A 20520-nucleotide genomic window follows, 5' to 3' on the forward strand; every position below is an offset into this window, starting at 1 on the left:
TCCTGGGGCCAGGCCTGAAAGGCATAACTATTAGGAACCTGCTTCCCCCTCCGCTCCCACGGTGCCGCCTTGCAGCGGATGATGTCCTTCGGAGCGTTTTCCTGCCCACACGGGTTCTCGCGGCAGCAGAACTGAGGGGGCAGGTACCAGCCGTCTCCGATCTAGGCAGCGCGGTGCTCCTGGCCTGGGGTGGCACCGACCATAGACACCGCACTGCCGTGGCACTAGACTGGTCCATCCGCAGCGGCTGGGGGTGAAGCGTGGCCCAGACACTCCGTCCCGGAGGGCCGAGATTCTCAATGAGAACTCCTCGGCCTGCTTGTTTTGAAACAGTGCAGGGTGGAGCGGAATTTTCCTGGGCTTGACATGGAAGCAGCCTCAGCTCGGTCCCTCTCTCGGCCTTGGCGGTGTGGCTGCCGCTCAGGAGCACTAGCCACGTGGCAGGGCTCTCTGGCTGAGCTCCTGCCGGCCACTGGCCTTCTCCGGTTGCACGCTCCACAGCCTCTTGAGTCCCGGGCCTAGTGCAGGAAGTGGGTAGAGGGGGCGCCGGGGACACTGACTCGCCACAGCCCTTGTGTCCAAGAGGCCTCGTGAGGGCAGGTGGCCATTGCTGTACTCCCCAGGAGACCATCCCTTCTCCACCTATGGTGAGCCAGCAGCTCCGGCGCCACCGGCACGGCTTCCCACGGCTCATGGGGGCTTCTCCATCACCAGTCAAGGCTCTGCTCTAGGACTCCCTGTGGGCAAGGCTCTGGCCAGACGAGAGGATCACGGTGGAGTCGGCCCGTTTCTTGTTCCTGCTGCCACAGTTATATGCTGAGCGGTGATCGTGGGACAGGGACGCGGGGGTGCTGCCTGGGGCGGGGAGCTGGCTGCTGTCAGTCGAAGGGGCGTTCCGCGTAGGGAAGTGGAAGGTTGGCCGGTTACCCAGGGAGCGTATGGCTTTCAAGGATGCTAACCCGGTACTCGATTAACCGGCACAGTGGGCCTGGCGGGTAGGGCCCTTGCCCCACAGGCAGCAGGACCTCAGCCTGGTAGGACCCAGCCCCAGCTAATCTGCACCAGCCCGCCCATGGTTAACCAGCTAACCAAGGGAAGTGTAAGTGTTTACCCAGACATCTCCCTGAATGGGCAATTGAGCACGAGTGACTGCCGCCCTGCCAGGACTGAGACGAGCATCTATTGGCAAGGGTGCTTGGGCACCAGCTCTGGGGCGCCTCGGGCCAGGAGAGGACGGTCTGTTGGGTCCCAGGGCATGTGACGGCCTTGCCCAGGGTGCGAGGGGTTGCAAACAAGGCCCTGCTTTGGGGCAGCTACGCAGGGTGCATCCCTGGGCGCACCCCGGAAGTGAGGTTTGCACCTGCAGGATGGGTGGGGGGAGGACTGGAGGGCTGGGCGGGAAAGGGGGTTCTGAAGACGGGCTTGTCATAGGGCGCATGGTCTCTTGCCCGGGGAAGCCCTCAGAGAGCACAGCGTGGTGAGGCTTGGAAGCCTAGAGAGATGGAGCAGCACAAAGAGAACCGGCCGGGGGCCTTTGAAATGTACGTGTGGCGCTGGCTGGAGCCGCCAAGGTCCCTTTCACTCAGGTGTCAGGGTCGAAAACTGGTCACCTGGCAACCCGCTGATGGCCTGGTCCAGCCACGTTTACTGGCACGAGAAGACGGATGAAGGGCAGGAAGTGGGAGCCAGTGATTGCCAGCAGGAATCTAGTGATCTCTTCCCTGACTTCTGTATCTGAAACCCAGATAAATGTTTGCCCTCCCCAGCCATTGCTGTTCCACAGACCTCCCAGCAGGACGGGCAGACGCAGGAGAAAGAAGGCGGCTGTCGTACCTACTCGTTTTCAGTTTTACTGGTATTTGTGTCTGGCCGTTCATCGGCTCGAGCTGAGAGTCGATGCACATGCTGGAAAATCTCTGTCGCAAGCGTGTGTGTGAACCCATGCGTTGGCACTCTTGTTTTCTGCCAGTCTTCAAGCACTTGGGCTTACCTAGTATGTAGGCTCATGAGCAAATGTTTAGTTTGAATGCGCAAATATTTGCCAAAGGCAAATTCTGAATTGTGTATTCAATTATAAAATTAATTGGTGCAGTGTTCAGATAGTTCCTTAAATCCTGTGCTATAAGACTTCCGTTCCCTGACTGGATGAATTGTGTCACTTACAGTGCAGATTTTTGAACTGCACCTATTACGATTGTGGATGCTGTTAGAATTTTGCACTGTGTTAAGTTAGCAGCGGTGTGACTTTCAAGGCACACGCATGTTCCAATTGCAAACAGTGAAATCAATCTGAAGACCAAGAATTATTTGTTGAAAACATTGCTAATAACTTGGAATAATAAATGAGCTAAGATTTTGACAGTCTGTCTCTGATCAGTTCCTACCTGGAAAAAAGGTGAAATTTAGTGAACAAATTACAAGTTGAAAATGACGTGTTCAGCTGTACTATACCGATAAATAGTTTGAATAAAAATCCCTTATGACATATTGTAGTTTAATTAGGTTGTTAAATACTGAATCAATTAGTGTTGCAGCTTTGGGAGTGTGTCCATAAGGCTGCGCCGTTGGGTGAGGGAAAGAGGCTGGCTCCACACCCTGGAGCGGTTCAGCTGTCTACCCAAAACCCTCCCTAGAATTGTCAGGTGCGGGAAATAGTGACAAGTCAAATGTATTTAAATCAACTTTTCCCTGTTAATGGGCGGGAGGCGGCACTATGGTGGTGTGTAATATCTCCATGCTGTGCAAAGCAAGGTTGCACTGAATTTGTTTTGGTTAGGCCTAAGCAGGTTGTGTAAGCACGGCGTGAAGGTGCTTTAAACACCCAAGCTCCCCATCCCACAACGTGGAATTCCAGGCAGGCGTCCGTGTGTTGAGCACATGGATGCAAAGGGAAACACTCCGAAGCCATGGCAGCCAGCAGGACAGTAGCCTTCAGCTACGTGGTGGGAACACATTGCTATGGGCAGGACCCAGCCCCATCCTCCAGACTGTCTCCTCCAGATCTACCTCGCTGGCCTATGGCTCAGCCCTGCTGCTGGTCCTAAGGGCCGGTACCTTGAGGGGAATAAATACTTGCCAAGGGGCTCTTGCAGGCAAAGCTGCAACCAACATGCAATGGCCGGAAGGTGGAACTAGACAAATTCAGACTGATGCAATGTGCATGTTTTGGACAGGAGGGTAATGAATTACTGGAACAATTTCCCAAGGATTGTGGTGGAATCTCACTGACTAATTTTCAGGTGAAACATGGATATTTTTCTTCAGTTTGGCTGGTCATAGGCAAGACGCCTTGCAGCTCCACCCACTTAGCTAGTGCAGCAATGCAGGCGCTCTCTGCCTCAGTTTCCCTTTTCCAGGAAGCCAGTAACTGCCCTCCAGGCCCTCTTGGCAGGCGACTCACTGATTCCCTTCTGGGGCTGGCTTATCATGAAACTTCCAGCAGAGTCTGTAATGCAAACTCCCCAGTGAGGAAAAAGCAGCTTGGGCAGGCTCTGTTCCCGGTGCCCACAGGGGAGTGTCTGCCTCTGGGTGAGCCTGCGCTGCCCATACACACCTGCCGCTGGCCCCTCGGGGGCTCGCACTGCAGTGCAGATGTTTGGGCTTGGGGTGTAGCCAAAGCTCCGGGACCCCCTCATCTCGCTGGGCCCCAGACGTGGGCTGCAGCTTACGCTGGAACATCTGAATCCACCCTGAGCTCTGCCAGCCGGGCTCTGGTGGTGCAGGCCAGCTGCAGGACGCGGCTTGCCCAATGCCTCTCCTCGCCAGCTCGCCCCTCGGAGCCGGGTTCCAGTTCTGCCCATCATAGGGCCTTAGCTCGCTCCTCCCTGAGCTGGCCTCAGCTCAAAGGGTCCGGTGGCCTCCTGTGGGCCTGTCTGCCTTGGGGTGTGTGGGGGAGGCATTTGCGCTGGTTCCCTTCCCCTGGGGCAGCACCCTGGGGACGGGGGTGCCTCTTCCTCCCCCCACCAGGCGCTGGACCCTTAAAGCATCCATAAGAGGATTCCCCCAAACACGCCTCTCTCCCAGACCCACGGCCCCTCTCCCAGGCCCACGCAGGTCTTTGTATCTAGAGCTGGAGCTGCCAGCTCGTAAAGAGCCATGCCAACTTGTCAGGTGGGCTGACCGCTAGGTAATGCTGCCCTTCTGGGGCAGCCTGCACAGCGCAGTTCTGTAGCTCACACAGGAATTATTTCAGGGCAGTTCTCTGGCCGGTGCTAGCAGGTAGCCAAACTAGATGATCACAGTAGTCCCTTGCGGCCTAGGCGTTATCCAGGAAGGCACAAAATGGGTGTCACGGCATCGGAAGGGAGGTTTCCCCTGCTCTCCAGACGCGCTTGCTTTGCAGCTGCCTCAGACCCTGCCGCAGTGCTGTGAAGAGGTACAGCAAAGCCAGCGTAGAGGTCCCTAGAGTCCGTCCTTCATCGCGGGGCCTTGGCCACGCAGGAGACCAAAGCAAATGTCCCAGCAATAACTCCCCAAGCAGCCACCACCCCGTTTCCTCTCTGGGCCTGTGACGCCTCAGCCCCACTCTGGTAGGTGCTGCGGCCGGTCGGCGTCGCACCCTCTCTGGGACATCGGTGGTGGTGCCGGGGGGAGGCTGGGCGCCGGGTCGGTGCTGACGTGGTCTGCATAGAGCTATCTGCCGCCAGTCCCTGTGTGCTGAGAGCTTTTGCTGTGTGACGTGAAGTGTCGACAACGGCATCTGCTCAGGTGCACTCAGTGCACAGATACGTGTGTCGCGCCCCTCCCCACCCGGTTACCTTCTTTAGCGCCAGTCTGCCTACAGGTCTGGCCCACCCAGCAGGCTGTACCCACTTTATTTTCCCTATGGATTTGTTTGGCGGCGCCTCCACCCCCTCACTCCTTCCTGGCAGGTCACCAGGGCAGCTTGGGAGGAAAATTCTCAGCATGGGAATCCCCACGTACTTGACAGATAGTTGGAAACTTCCAGAAAATAACACAAACACATGCAATATATTAAACTCAATAATGATATTAAACAGGAGACAAATATAACATAACCAGGCAAAACACTATTTTTAAGTTCACGGGTGCCCATGCTGCTAGCACCTGTGGTTTTCCCCAGTCACGTGACTTGTTGTAGCCAATGTAAGATTAGCGTCCCATTGGTACATGTACTTTGTTGGGGCCCTTGATGACCTATGGCCACAAAATTCTACTCTGCAGCGGTGTAGCAGTGGGGCTGACAGGGTTCAGTACAGCCCAAAGGACTCACAAGCAGGAGAAGGTGGTAAATCCCTCCACAGGTTTAATATGCAGCAGGTTATAAAACCCCAAACCCTTACTCCCTGGCTTGAGGACACCGTTCGGGGAATAGGGGGGCCCCAAAACAAATTCCCTGACTGACTGGCTAGAAGATGGTGCACTCACAACCTCCATGCACGATCCTCAGGTTCAGAGATGACTCTGGACTCCTCAGTCACTGCAGAGGGCTGATCTCTGCTGGCAGGAATCAGGCGGCTTCCGTCCCAGGATTTCCCCTCCCCACACAGGGGTGCAGGGTTCAAGGTGCAGATTACACAACTGTACTAACATCCAAACTGTATTCTCCTAGCCCGGCACCCAGACACACCCAGCAGGCAGCAGCTCTGAACTAGCCAACAGAGCGGCGCTGACCATGTGGGGACTAGTCTCACCGAGGGAGCTGGAGCTAGCTCAGCCGGGCTGGGGACGTTTCCCAGCAAACTCTACAAACTGGGAAACATCAGTGGAGAACGGAAAAGCCCAGCGGAGGGATCTTGCATTCGGGTCCCTAGAGGCCAGTTCTCAGGGGGAACCCTGCATGCAGGCCTGGGGTGTACCAGCCCCACACAGCCCTGCCCTTGCCCCAGCTGGCTCCAGACTCACTCCAAAACATGGCTTCTCCCCTTTCCTGAGCGCCCCGGGAGGGGCATCTCGCTCCCTGTTGGTTGCCGGGCTGACTGAGTTTGCCTGGGCTCCCCCTCCCTACCAGGGACAGTGCGCCTCTCCCTGAGCTGCCAGCAGACAGAGCCCCAGGAATCTAATCTCCTTGGGGGTGACACTTGTGAACAGCCCTGCCGTGCAACAGACGTGCTTAGTGACGTGCCTGCCCAACGATTCCTGCTACCCCCAGCAAGCCCAGCAATCCGCCTGGGGGCTGAGAGCGCAGGTCCTCCACGCTGGGCCGCGGGGTGCTGTGCCCCCAAGGGAGCATCGGCCAGCGCTGGCCTGGACTGCCGCTAGACGCAGGGCTCTCCGCACAGCTTGGGCGGCAGTTGTCCAGCAGAACTGAGAAGCACATGAAGGAGGGGCTCAGTGGGTGTCAGCCGACAGTCAGGGCAGGGAGTGTGTGTGTGTGTGTTATACACCCAAGACTTCAACTGCTGAGACAGGGGTCCCTTGCAGCGGGCAACCAGGAGGAGGTTGACGGGCGCCCCAATAAGTTTACAGGGAGAGCTTATTACATCTCAGATTTTAGCTGCTAGAATGCAAGATTCCTTCGCAGCAGGCAGCCTTAGGGAAAGACTGAGAGGCGCCCCAACAGATCTGTCACCTGGGAGTGACACAAATCCAAACACCCAAGCTCTCCCTATTCCTGTCCCTTATGACCGGCTGAAGTTCTTTTAAATTGTGCTTGGTTCTGTTACAGCAACTGAAGGAGTCAGGTTAAAGCTTAAACAGTTAGGGTATGTCTACACTACCCCCCTAGTTCGAACTAGGGGGGGTAATGTAGTCACATGGAGTTGCAAATGAAGCCCGGGATTTGAATTTCCTGGGCTTCATTTGCATGAAGCCGGCCGGCGCCATTTTTAAATGCCGGCTAGTTCGGACTGCGTGCCGCGTGGCTACACGCGGCACGAACTAGCTAGTTCGGATTAGGCTTCCTAATCCGAACTAGCTGTACACCTAGTTCGGCATACAGCTAGTTCAGATAGGAAGCCTAATCCGAACTAGCTAGTTCGTGCCGCGTGTAGCCGCGCGGCACGCAGTCTGAACTAGCCGGTATTTAAAAATGGCGCCGGCCGGCTTCATGCAAATGAAGCCCAGGAAATTCAAATCCCGGGCTTCATTTGCAACTCCGTATGACTACATTACCCCCCCTAGTTCGAACTAGAGGGGTAGTGTAGACATACCCTTACTATTTTATTGTTACAGGGTAAACTTAGCTGTTAAATGCTACTGCTATGTTACAGATAACACAGCCACTACAAAGGACAGGACAGAAATTACACTAATAAGTCACTTACAGGTACCATGAAACCGTTTTGGTTCTCTGAGCTCTTATTAAATGCATGCAAAATAGAAATCTAGCAGGTATATATTCTCACCCCTGCGTTCCAGACTTGGCGTGGCCAGCGTCTTTCTCTCAATCCCTCAGGAAGAAGTAGGGCGAGGTTGGGTGTCCCACAGACCTCGGGAGACAATCAATACCTGCCAGCAGGTGTAGATGACTGTAGCTCAAATGGGGTGGGCTACTGAACCCCTCTTTATACCCCTTGGGTCATGTAGGCTTCTTCCTGGTCTCAAGTGGCCAATTAGGAAAAATGGCTTTGAATGCCAAGTTTCCCACGCAGGGTGCAAAGCATAATTTACACCTGGGAAAATGCAGACAATGGGCACCTCTGGTATGTGATAGGCGAATATTCCTCTCCTGGGACAGTGCAGGCGTGTCAATTACTGGTACTAGCCATCAGGGCGATGGGAGGCCCCGGGTCGTCAGCTAGCCCATTTACTGTCTGGTTTCTGTTTATGGTAGAGTCAGGGACAGGCAGCGCACCTGCGTTCCCAGGGCATCAAAGGCTGACTGCCTTTCTCTTGCTCTCTGGCGGGGGGGGGGGGGGGGCGGAAACCAAGATGGGGTTCGTGTCTGACTACAGTGGGCTGGGAATAGCAGGGAGCAAGTGGGCAGAGGGGGGGACCCCTTGGCATAGCTGAGCAGCTGCACCTGCATTTCCCGCCTGGGAGCCTCCGAGGGCTTGGCTCTCCTCATGCTGTGTCCCAGCAGTGCGCCTGCGCTGAGGGGGAGCTTCCCCAGGCTGTTCCTTTCATTGAAGGAGAAACTCTGATAAAAAAATGTGGGTGGCTGAGCCATCCCTTGGGCTGAGCAATGGGAAATCTCAGGCCTGGAGATCTTCATCCCTGCAGCTTCGTAGGGCTCGGCCATCTCCATGCAAGCCAGCGAACTCCAGTTCCCTCTCCTCCGGTACCTGCAGGGCTGTGACATGGCTGCCACAGTGCACGCAGCTGAGGAGCGGCCGGATCTAGCCCCCGGGTTCTAGTCCAAGGGCAGCTGTTTTCATCAGCTGTTTTCCCCTCCTCCGGACCTCAGTGGCTGGAACGTGACACCCGCGAATCGGGCTGGGGTCGGGTTACAGATGAAAGCCGTTGGAATCAGCGTGCAGTGTACCCAGGGTTCAGTTTGTCATGTGGCCAACTTCTTAATGCTTTTCTTAAGATAAAAGAGGCGCCTTATTTGGAATGTGTGCTAAAAGATTTATGAGTGTTCCACATTGGGAATAATTCTACCTGGAGCAGCCCCTTCATTGCACGCTCCCCTCATGTTACAGAGAACATCTGAAGACTACGAGGTTGACAAAAAGAAAGTCTCTGAAGTGATGTTTGAAATCATTTTGCAAGAATTAATTGACAGGTGTCCCAGGCTGGGGTTATGGAGTGGGGTGAGGGATTTTAATGGGGAAATAGTCTGGTAAGTAGGTGTGTGTGTGTGTGTGTGTGTGTGTGTGTGTGTGTGTGTGTGTGTGTGTGTGTGTGTGTGTGTGTGTGTGTGTGTGTGTGTGTGGCATGGGGGGAACAGCGCGAGTGGGAAATTGATTTGATGCTCTGAAGTGATTCAGAAGCCAGTTGGAAGACTCATTTTTCAGGGGTCTTTGTGCCGTGTTTGTGGCCCAGCCCTGAGATCGTTGCTGTGTCAAGGTAAAGCCAAGTGCAGAGGTTTTGCGAACACCTGCGTGAACGGCCTCTCTAAGGGCCATTGGAGGCAGGAACGTGAATGTTTAATCGGCTAATAGGTAAACTCTTCACGGATGAGTCTTACTGGCTATGGGTGACTGATGGGGGCTGGAGCAGCTCCCCACCTGTCACGGGCAGGGGACCGCCGGGGGGGGCAATTCCAGCCATTCTGGGGCGCCCCCGCCCTCCCTCCCCTTTAATCAGTTAACCATTAAAATGGGATTTTACATCCCTAATTTGGGGGAAGAAAAGGTGCGTGTCAATTGGACACCTCTGTGGGGCGGTGTGGGGGGGACTAGCAATCCCACAAATGCTAAAATGGTATTTGCCAAATCAAAATCTAGGTTCAACCAAGCGTTTGACTGGCAGCGGCTCTCAGCGGTGCCCTGGCAACGGGATAAACAGGAGGGGTGCTTGGGGCCTAGCCCACTGAGTTCTCCCTTTCCATGTCAGGCCGCGGACGCAGGGCAAAGAGGCTCACCTCTCACACCCCGGACTGTCTATGGCCACTTCCCTGCCAGGCAGGACAGGGCCTTTCGCCGGCTAGGCCGGTGCCCTGGCCACAGGCTCCTGGGTGCTCCCTGGGGGAACGGTGCTCGGTTCCCAGCTCAACTCCAGCTCTAACCCTCTCGCCTCCCCAGCCTCTCCGCCGCCATCCAAACTCCCCTCGTCTCTCCTGACCGGTCTCTGCCAGCCTCGTGCAAAGCTCATTCTACCAGGAGTCCATGAACACTTAGCTTAGGTCTTCCACTTCCACTTCCCGCACAGCTCAAATCTTCTAGAGCTGGAATCGTGTTTGCTGCTTCCCCGGGACTTTCTCCAGTTTGTCCACCGCTCCCCTGAAAGGTGTCGCCCAGAACTGGACAGGACGGTCCATACTGGTTAGGCTTCGGCTGGAGCAGAGCAGAATCACTCCTCGTGTCTCACAACACGCCTGCTAATGCCTTTTTCCCAACTGCGTCACTGTTGGCTCCTGTTTAGCCCTCGGTAGCTCTCTGGCTCCACTCAGAAACGGGACAGGATCTCTATGGTATCTGTGCACCCCAAGCCCCACATCCAGCTGGGTTGGGCAGAGATGCCGGCTCTCTTCTGGCAGCAGCCTCCCGTTGCCTGGCTGACCAAGTAACCAGATGCTCAGGGAGGGCATGGACCGAGTTCCTTGCTGTGTGAACCGGGGCCAGTGTCCTGCAGGGGAGCCAAGGGGACAGAACCCGGCTTCTCCTCTAGGCCAGGCCTGGCGCCGAGGCCTGACAGGGGCGTCAGAAGCTTGAGGACGTCTCGGCGTTGAGAGTGAGTAGCCCTGCGAGGGCGGATCTCCGCCGGCACGCTCCTGAGGCAGAGTCCTGGGCGCGGCAGGGTGGGAGGGAAAGTGGAGGCTCCTGGCTTTGTGGCTGGTGTTGCTTGGCATTGCGGCGAGGCTGGGCCACTGATCTGCCAGCCTTTTTCGAGCCCTGCCATGTTCTTAGACCTCCACCCGCCCCGTCTGCTGAACGCTCCTGGCCAAGTCCCGCCCTGCCCGCATCAGACACGGCACCACCGACTTGAATGGCAGCTCCGCACGGGTACACTTGGGTTTGGTTTATTGGCAACAAGCAGAATAAAATGGAAACAGGCCAGGCCTGCTCCCAGTTACAGCAGCTGCGAGGCCGCCAATCCTTGTGATACTTTCCCTTGCGATGTGTATTTCTTAAAGCCACAGTTCCTGGAGTCCCATGCGTTAGGGTTGGGAGGGGCCTCGCCAAGTCCAGCCCCCAGGATCCTCCCTGACAGGTGTTTGTCCGACTTGTTTTGCAAAGCTCCCAGTGATGGGGCACCACGCCCACGGCTGGCGGCCGGCCCTGCGGCATTAGAGAGCTCTTCCTGGGGTCCAACCTGAGTCTCTGCTGCAGATTCAGCCTGTTGCTACTTCTCCTGCCTTTGAGTCCAGTCGACATGGCCCTGCTGCAGCCAGGGGTGTTTCCTGACTGGCTCAGCCTGCAGGTAGCGTGAATCAGAACCCAGTGATCAGTGTTCTCAGCCGGTTTGCAAATGAAACCTCATGCCCTGCTGGGGACCCTCCCTGCGACTGTTGGGTGAGGCAGTCATGCAGGGGGACCCCCTTTTTGCCCTCCAGAGGGAAATGCTGCACCTGCCTGAGAGTTGGTGGATCTCTCGTTCTGGACATCTCGTCCGACGGGTACCAGGGAGGCTGGCGAGAGAGGCATAGAGGTGAAGAATTTGCCTGAGGCTGTGCACCAGAGCACAGAATCCTGGCTCCCAGTCCATCATGCTGTCCACTACCCCGCACAGCTCAGCCTAGTGATCCTAAGGGAGACCGGACTCTGTAGAGCTATCGTCGGTTACCAGCTCCCGACAGCAAGTGGCACCTTGACCTGTCGTTCCAGTGGGCCTGCTGCCGGAGTAATACACCTCTTCCGAGTGTGAGCAAGGCCGCCAGCCTTCCCCCCAACAGCAACGCGAACCGAACAGCAGCTGCGGTCTCAGCCAAGCGTCCCCAAATCACAAGGCTGACTTAAAGTGGCGTGATTTCAAAATACCGACAACTGCTGGTTCTCTTTAGATCCTGTCTGGCCCTTCGAGCTGCACGCCAATGTGCCACGTGTCTTGCTCTGCTTTCTGCAACCCGGGGCCCCAAAATGTGTTCTCGAAAGAAAACGAAACCTGAATTTGTCACCCAGTCACCCGTCTGCAGAGTGTGGGGGCTTGAATGTCGCAAGAGCCAGTGACGCTGTAGAGAATCCCAAGTTGCAGGTTTTAGCAAGAGTGGCCCTATTGATAATGTGCCGTTAACAGACCAGAGCCACTCCCACAGCTGCTGGATTCCTTAGCCGGCGCTGCCATTTAATTTAATTAGCAGCATTTGTAAAATGCTTGGAAGTAAAATACCATGTATGCACTAGGTGCTGTGTTATTATTTCTTTAAATACATAACTGACACTCACATCAATAGACACAAAGGGGAATAGAGATTCCTCGGTTGTCGGAATTATGCATATAACGTGCATTCTATTTCTCCGGTGTTAAATACGGGAGAGCGTTTATGTATTTATTTAATTATTTGATGGGTGAATTTAAATAGAGAGCTGGATGATGTCATGTGAAACCAGGAGGAATAGTTTGTGAAACAGTATCCCACACAAACCTTAGCTGGCTGTCTTAAAATAGCTATTTTATAGCATGGAAATGTAATCTCTCTTTGAAAATGAGCACCTGGCTGAGCCCTGTAAAATTAACTTCCACTGCAGCGTTCCATGTGAGCTAGGCCTCGCCCCTCCTCAGGGTCATAGCTCATATTCATTTTGCAGTAACTGCCTGTCTCGAGCCATTTGCAAGTCATTCTGTGGCGCTACAGGCCAGAATTAAAATTGACCGAAGTGTTAACAGCAGCCACGCCGGTTGGTATTGGAGACGTTATGATCCAGCAGATGAAATACCTCCGCGCTCTTGCTTGCTCTCTTGGTTCCAATCTATCTGGGAAGGATTAGAAAACAATTAATAAATCATATAGTGCCTGGAGTTTAAGTAACTTATTACAGGTTGCAGAAACGTATTGTGCTCTGGCAGATTTCCTCCATGTCGTAGCCAGTCGGTTTCAGTGATTTTTAATACGTACATGAAGCGTGAGGCGGCGTGTGCCTGGAAGGCGGCGTGTGCCTGGCGGTGGTCTGTGTGCCAAAGGCATCAGGGCTCTTTTCTCAGAAGACAGAGGACATGTAGTGTGTGGCTGGCTGAGGCGGTCAGGACCTACGCCAGGGGAGAGCGGAGAGCCCGTCCCTGGGGATGTGCCTCTGCACCTGCCGCCGGACCTGGAAAGGCGATAACGTTTTGTGGCTGGTCATTAAGCTCGGATACATGCTCTGGACGGGTGGCCAGGCTAACCCCTTTGCCCTGCTTTCCCCGAGCGGGGCAGCCTGTGAGAGGCCGGTCCTCATGCCCACTTTTCCCGCGGCTGCAGCTGCATGAGGAATTTGGCTCCAGGATCGGGCCCAGGGCATGCAGGCCACAAAAGAGTAGGAAAGGGGAGGGGACTCGTTCCTCATGTCTGAGCGTACCAGAGGGGAAGGGGCTGGTGGGGAGGGGCGCGGGTCCAGCCCCAAGGAGGAGGGATTCTCTTGACGAACCAGCGAGCCGCACCCTCTGCCCTGCCCCTCGCGGAGCGGTTTCCCGGGCAAAGTGTGCTGGGAAGCAGAGCGGGTGTCAGGGCCCCTCGCGCTGCTGGACATGGTGATGCTGGAAGGAGGGCGGAGAATGCCCGTGAGCACCACAAGCCTGCCAGAGCGTGGGGCTGAGCTGTAAGGCAGTCACACCGGTGCTGCCTGCGCGGCAGGTCGCGGGGCTGAGCTCAGGTTCTCAAAAGTGGGGGAACGTGGCCCTTTGGCTCCCCATCGCTGCCCCCCCACACTCCATACGCGTGCAGCCAGCCTTCCCTGCCGTCCCCCGTCCGGGCGCATGAGCCCCACACACTGAGCCAGCCGCCCCAAATCTTCCTCCAGACCCTTTGCTCTGCCCTGCTCTCTGGGACGGGGACAGGTGCAGAGGTCGCTGAGCACAAGCCCGTTCCTGGAGGGTGGCTTCATGGGGCTGGCCCCCTCCCTGTCACTTCGCACCTGGCTGCTGCCCGTGACCCACGTTCACTCCGCAGCGTGGCAGCGGCTGGCTGCGAATTGCCAATGCGCCACGTTTCCCCCTCCAGAGTCGTTCCCATCTTACACCTGCCAGGCGGCTCTGGGGCGAGAGGTTCGAAGGGATTGACTGCGGGATGCAGGAGGAGAATCTCCCAGGCAGGATCCTGCCCAGCGGGTCCTGGGGCAGGCTCATGCAGCCCGTGGTTCAGCCGCACCCTTCCTAGCGGCCATGGCTGCAATCCACGGCTCCCCATTGCCCATGTCGACCAGGTCGTAGCTCGAGGCTGGTCCTGCTCTGGGGAGCTGGGATGCTCTTTCCCAGGCCGGGATCTTCCTTAGGCTGAAGCCGAGAAGCCTTGACACAAGGTTTTCCATAAAACCCATCAGTGTCGCCTGGCCTGGGGGCAGGGCGGAGAGGGGGCAGCTCTGTGGCCCTGGAAGGCGGGGCTTCAAGTGGAAGGGGTGGAGCTAAGGCTAGCTTCAGCACTGCCCGGAGCGTGCCACGCAGGGCTCTAGCACCGACATAAGGGACGTTTGGGTGTCTGGGTTCCAGGGCAGTTGTCCCCTCCCTCCTCCTGCCCCGTCAGCGGGCTGTGGCCACCGACATCCTTTGCCGCTCTGGCTCTTTGATTTTTTTTTCCTGTGCGTTCCAGTCAGCTGCCCGGCTGGCTGTGAACTGTGCCCTGCCAATCAGCCATGGGCTTTGATTAATTGCTTTTCCTGCCTTGGCCTGCCCCTTTCGTATCTCTGCCCCCCAACCTGGCTTGCAGCTCGCCAAGCTTAGCGAAAATCTTCCCCAGGCCGTTTTCCAGAGACGATCGCAGTGCAGAGAACGTCTCGATTGTCCACTCGAGCAGTCGTGGAACTGAACAGGCCTAGGGCTGAGAACCACGGGGTGCTGCAGCTCCCAGGATCCTGCCTTTAAAGAAACCCAGAGGAGTGTTTGTGCTTGTGCAGGTAGCTCCTCCGTCAGCCTCCTCCTCGGGTTTTTACGAGGCGTTTGCTTTTGATCGTGTCATAAAACCCAGAAGGAATGTCTGGCGGTGACTGGATGCAAGCGAATGCCGTGCCCGGGGGAGAAATGGTAGCGCTTTAGAGGGCAGATTTTATGGGGACGGTGTTGGCTGAATCTCGTTACTTGGCGTGGTGAGCAGAGCAGCGTTTCTTGGGGAAACGCTCTGGGACTCTTGCTCATTCTTTTTCAGGGCGTGTCCAGCTCCCCTTCATTAGGGGAGTTGGGTACCTCGCTGGGTGCAGTATGACTGGGGGTGTGTCAGGTGAGACCGGCTGGGTGGGGGAACATCTCTTATTGGACCGACGAGTGTTGGGAGGGAGAGCAGCTTTCGAGCCGCACACGGCTCTTAAGGCAGCCCCGCCCCGACGAAGAGCTCAGCCTAGCTCGAAAGCTCTCGCTCTCCTCGGTGGAGGCTGCTCCTGCACCCGCCTCTAGGCACAGGAGTGTGAACATCTTGCTGGGGAGCTGCTGCCCTCGGCTTGGCTTTCCCTGCAGCTCCACTGAGCTATTGGAAAAACAAACTGTAAATAGTCAAGAATGACGTCAGGCGGGACATTTTCCGCCTCTTTGGCGGCGGCGCCTGCTGCACTCACGCCGCCGCGGGCCCATTGACCAATCCCACCGCTGCTTCTGAGAAGAGAAGAGAAACGAACAAGGAGCTTTGCTCTCGGGGGCTCCCGGCTTATCGGCTCTGCAGAGCCAGAGGCCTGCGAAAGGAGGCCCAGAGCTTTTGTGATTGACCGTGGGGCACCGAACGCCCCTAGCGCCCAGCTGTCAGCTAGCTCTCCTGTACTTGCAGGGAGTGACCGGCTGTTTACACGCATCCAGCTGCCTCCTGCCTTTGCTGCACCCACAAACCCAAACAACAGACAGCACCGCGGGTCCAAATGCAGCTGCCATTCAACGCCACCAACAGCCTCCTTCCGCTGGAGCACAGGGACCGCTGCCTGCAGCCAGGCCCAGCGTGGTCCTTCCTGGGGGAGCCTCGGGGGCGCGGCTGTTGAAGAGCAACGCTTTACGGGGAGAGGTTTTCAATGAAGGAATTTTGCTCAAGCTCCTCTGCAAAGCACCCTTTGGCTGCAGGCTAGTCATGGAGGGAAACAGGGCACGGAAGGGCAGTGATTGTCCATTGGCTTCCGGGCTGCATGCTGCGGTGCTGCGCTCGTGCTCTGAGCGGTGGTTCTGCTGGCCAAGGCTGCGGCTGCGATAGGCGGTAGGCAGGGATTCTGGAGGAAGAGAGCAACAATGGGCCCGCTGCATGGGAAACACAGACGGGGCAGCTGATTGGGAACATAGATCAGATTAGGGGGTCACAAGGGGGAGGGAGACAAATTGTTCTCCTTGGCCTCTGAGGACAAGACAAGGAGCAATGGGCTCAAACTGCAGCAAGGGAGGTTGAGGTTGGACACGAGGAAAAACTTCCTGCCCGTCGGGGTGAAATCCTGGGATAAGTCGTCTAGGGGGGCTGTGGAATCTCCATCCCTGGGGATAATTAAGAGCAGGTTGGACAGACACTGCCAGGGATGGTTTAGACTAGACGGTGCTTGGTCCTGCCAGGAGGGCGGGGGGCTGGACTCAATGGCCTCTCGAGGGCCCTTCCAGTTGTAGGATTCTATGATTTGCCGCGAGTAGATAACCTGGAGAGGGAAGAAGCCTGGATATTAGGAAAAACTATTTCACTAGGAGGGTGGTGAAGCCCTGGGATGGGTTCCCTAGGGAAGTAGTGGAGTCTCCATCCCTAGAGGTGTTTAAGTCTCGGCTTGACAAAGCCCTGGCTGGGTTGATTGAGTTGGGGTTGGTCCTGCCTCGGGCAGGGGGCTGGACTTGACCTTCTGAGGTCTCTTCCAGCTCTGTGGTTCTATGAAGCCCTCGCTCTTCACAGCAGTGGAAAGCAGCTAAGAATGGTCCATACGCAGTATAAAGCCCTCGTATAACGTCCTCTTCCAAACTCAGGATTTAGCCCATGGAGCTTGTCCTGGGCCTGCTTACTCTGAGAAGGCCCCTGCTCAGGACAGGGGAAAGAGTTCCTTAGCTCCACTGGGACTATCCAGCGACTAACTCCCCTCCACTGTGGAGCGCTACTGAACGCCCCGGCTGGGCCCGTTGTCATCCGTGCGCACTGTGCATCTGCCTGTGGTGGCCTGAGCCGAGCGGTGCAGCCGGCCCTCACCCCCTGTTCTCTGATTGTGCCTGGAGGACCCGGCGAGCCGGCAGTTCAGTCCTAGCGGAGGGCCTGCGGCCGGAGGTGAAGGTGTGGGCTGGCATTCAGGACACACGGGGCAGTGCCACGTCCGAGGGACAGGGAGCCGTCTGGCCGGGTGGGGACTGGTCTGTGCTGCGCTCTGCTTCTCTCCTTCCTCTGCGCCGTGGCAGCCTGCACCCCTGGGCGCTAGTCGGGGTCAGTTCCTGCTGGCGAAGGAGGAGCATCTCGCTGGCCTGCAGCCCAGAGCTGTTTGAACCGCCAGGCAGGGGAGGGTCTGGGCAGCACTGTCGCCGGGAGCCATCGCCTCAGACCCTCTCCACATCTCGCCAGCCAGCACCGGGGTTAAACAGCTCCTGGGGCAGGAAAACGCCCTTCCTCAGCCTGCCAGGTCACTGCCTCTCCCAGCCTCTCACAGCCCGGCCTTGTCCTCAGCAGCACGGCCCCCATGTCCCGGCTGCATTCGCCAGGGCCGAGGGGCGGTGGCTGCATCTCAAAGGGAGGTGGCTCAGCTGTGGGGCTGCGGGTGTGCGCCCAGGGGCCGGGGTGCACGGCGCTTGGGCCCTGGTGGCCGTTGGGAAGGGCAGTGGGCAGGCCGAGGAAACGGCGAAGTGTCCCCACTCCAGGCACCACAGGCAGCTGCATGCCCGGCTGCCTGCCAGCTCCTCGCAGGCAGCTTCGCACGACTGGCAGCGGCTCCGGCTGGGAGGTGAAACAGCTCGGCCCCCAGTCCTGACATGATGCATTTCCGCCCTGTTCCTGGCTCCACTGCTGCTTTGCAGGGCACATGCGCAACCCCCCCTCACCAGCTTTGCAGGGTACCTCCCCCCCAGCTTTGCAGACCGGGAGCTGACACACATCCCTCTGGGCTGCACTCTCTTCTCCCTTCTGATTTGTCATTCCTTTGTGTCCGGCACATTAACACACCAGTTGGCTCTAGTGGCTGCCATGTGTGAGGGGTGTGAGTCTGCTATTGTCACTAAGGCTACGTCTAGACTGCAGGCTTTTTGTGCAAGAAGCTTTTGTCAGAAGAGATCTTCTGCAAAAACTTCTTGTGCAAGAGCGCGTCCACCATGCAAAAGTGTGTCGGAAAAGCGGTGTGCTTTTTGTGAAAGAGTGTCCAGACTGCATGGATGCTCTCGCAAAAGTAAGCAGAATAGTGATAGAAATGTAGCCGTGTTAGTCTGGTGTAGCTGAAACAAAAAACAGGACTGTGTAGCACTTTAAAGACTAACAAGATGGTTTAGTAGGTGATGAGCTTTTGTGGGCCAGACCCACTTTTCTTCCACTATTTGATCTGAGGAAGTGGGTCTGGCCCAGGAAAGCTCATCACCTAATAAACCATCTTGTTAGTCTTTAAAGTGCTACATAGTTCTGTTTTTTGTTTCAAAAGTAAGCAGCGATTGCTATGTACAGAATGGCCACCAGAGCACCTGGGCTTTTTCCTCTTTCTTCTTCTTGCGCAAAACCCCCTCTTCCCCGTCCACACAAGCCTTTTTGCAAAAGGACTCTCCTCATAGAAAGAGGAGTACCAGCTGCGCAACCCCCCTCTGTTCTTTCCATTCTCTTGCACAAAAATGCGCTTGAGGTATGGACGCTCTGTGAGTTTTTTGTAGTGTAGACGTAGCCTGAGCGAGGGATTTCGGCTGCTCCCTCCCTTCCTCCATCCAGGACCTGTGAGACTCGTGGCTGTGGTGGGTGCTAGTGAAGCCGAGTCTCTGAGCTGGGGAGAGTGTTCGCAGCCCTTTGTCTGCTAGCGGGTTTGGTTTGTTGCAGGGCACTTTAAGGGGAGTCGGTTGGGATTTTTGGCATGGAAAGGGTGTGGTCATTGTCCGTGTCGTTCCTGGGCTGGCCAGGGCTTTCCAAAGAGGAATGCTTTGCAGGCTGTCCTGGAGGCTGTCTAGCTCTGGAGTAATTGAATCTCCTCTAGGAAATCTGGTTTATAATCAGATCCCATGGACCAAGCGTTATTCTCTCGCTTTAGGTGTCATCCTGGGCTCTGTGAGCTCCAGTGTCCCCGGGGAGAGCCGGCATCTGAGAGATTCATCCATTCAAATCCAGTCTGTACAATAGTTTTGTCTTGCTCCATTGATTGCTTGGGAGGTTAGGGCCAAAGAATTACACGGGGATCAGAAACTGCTGGAGAACCAGCACAAGGCCTGGTGTGTCCGCGGCAGCCGAGAGCTTGGAGGAGCCAGAGGTGGTGAGCAGCAAAGGATCCATTCACTCCCTGTGAGTAGAACTCTGTTGCGAGTCTGGCAGGGAACGCCGGTGGTGGAGGGGTGCCCGTAACAGAAGCATTTCCGCAGCCGTCTGGGGAGCGGGCCGTTAAAGTAGCAAGGAGCTGTTTCCCAGCGCTAGCAAAGAGCTCTCTGTAGTTGCTGCAGCATGTGGCGATGTGCCGTCCATCGTTACTAAACGCTCCGGGGGGGTAACATCCTGCCACGTCACTTGAGATTAGAATTCGTTGTTACAAGCTATAAAAGGCGCGAATGGTTTGAACTGCGCTAGTCCCTGCCCAGAGCTAGCGCTAACCTGCCCACATGCAATTTGCATGGCACAAACTTTGCTTGTGTTTGAGCAGGAGGGTTCTCCACTTGCTGGAGTGTGTTGCAGGTACAGCTCTCCATCCCAGGCAGCGGGGCCGGAAATACCTTGAACTGGTTGAGCCTGCGGCTGCTTTGAGACCCTCCAGAGTTCACCTGGTCTAATGGCGTTTTGCACATGCGGTCTGCCATGTAGTGGCAGGAGGGAACCGGCCTCGGGCATGCCAGCCCTTGGGGTGGAGAGGAGCTGCCCACACACCGTTCGTTTGCTCCGCCACTACCATGAACTCTCACTCACCTCTGTTAATCATCAAGGCGGGGTGCTGGGCGGAGACCGGACGAGCATTTTATGTAACAGGTGCTCCATAACGTGCATTGAACTTGTGGGAGCTAGCCCCCCGAAGGGGTCCTGTGGGCCCACTCCCACACTGTCCAGCCAGAAGGGGCGCAGAAACGGCCTGACTTGATTGCACTGTCATGTTTCAACACGGGATGGAATAGTGAGACCAGTTAACCGATAAGCAGAAGCCTATAGGTTAATGCTAGACATGCATTCCCCTCTCCCTCCCCCCACTAGTCCATTTGTTAGCAGGCTGGCCAGCAGCCCGGCTCAGTTCTGGCTCCCGCTGGGTGCAGGACCTACCCCGCTGTGACCCCATTTAAAGTATATTGGGAGCCCGGCAGGCAGCCTGGCTCAGTTCCTGCTTGCGCCGGGTCCAGGAGCTCAGACTCCGCCCCTTCGCAGACAGGGGCTGCTGCCACCCCACACTGCTGCCTCTGTATCCGAGGCAACAGCACAGGGCGACAAGTAGCCAGTCCACGAGTGGGGCTGGTTTTTAAACGGGCTCCCCTTGCGGACCAGCTCCCGCTTGACACCCCATGCTGCTGCTGGCCCCGCCCCCAGGGACTATTGACTAGTCAGCTAACCGATAAGACTTCATGAGGTTACTCGACTATTCTGTTAACCGATATGTCTAATTGCGACCCCCCGTACAGGAAATGGCAGGCTGATGGGTTTCTCAGTGGCTGGAGAGGCAGGAATGGGTCTTAGGACCAGTTCGATGTAGGATTTCCCTGATTCCCAAAGGGGGGGAAGTGCAAATAGAATGTGCGGGTGACACAAAGTGTGGGGGGGTTGCTACTCTGGAGGAGGAGCTGAATCTCCACGCTATTCGCAAGCGGATG

General features: G+C 56.5%; 1 protein-coding gene across 15 annotated transcripts in view; it reads left to right on the top strand.

The window, feature by feature from the left end:
• PKNOX2 (PBX/knotted 1 homeobox 2) overlaps positions 1 to 20520 on the top strand; it is a 339410-nt gene that overhangs the window by 24461 nt on the left and 294429 nt on the right. The window contains exon 1 of one of the 15 annotated variants that reach the window (XM_006122300.4): positions 18176 to 19021. The exons of the other annotated variants lie outside the window; for them this stretch is intronic. The gene's annotated coding sequence lies outside the window, so the exon portion shown is untranslated. Of the gene's footprint in view, positions 1 to 18175; positions 19022 to 20520 lie in introns of those variants that run through there. 15 annotated transcript variants of the gene reach the window in all.

Source organism: Pelodiscus sinensis, chromosome 26 (genome assembly GCF_049634645.1).
Source record: "Pelodiscus sinensis isolate JC-2024 chromosome 26, ASM4963464v1, whole genome shotgun sequence".
NCBI lineage: Eukaryota > Metazoa > Chordata > Testudines > Trionychidae > Pelodiscus > Pelodiscus sinensis.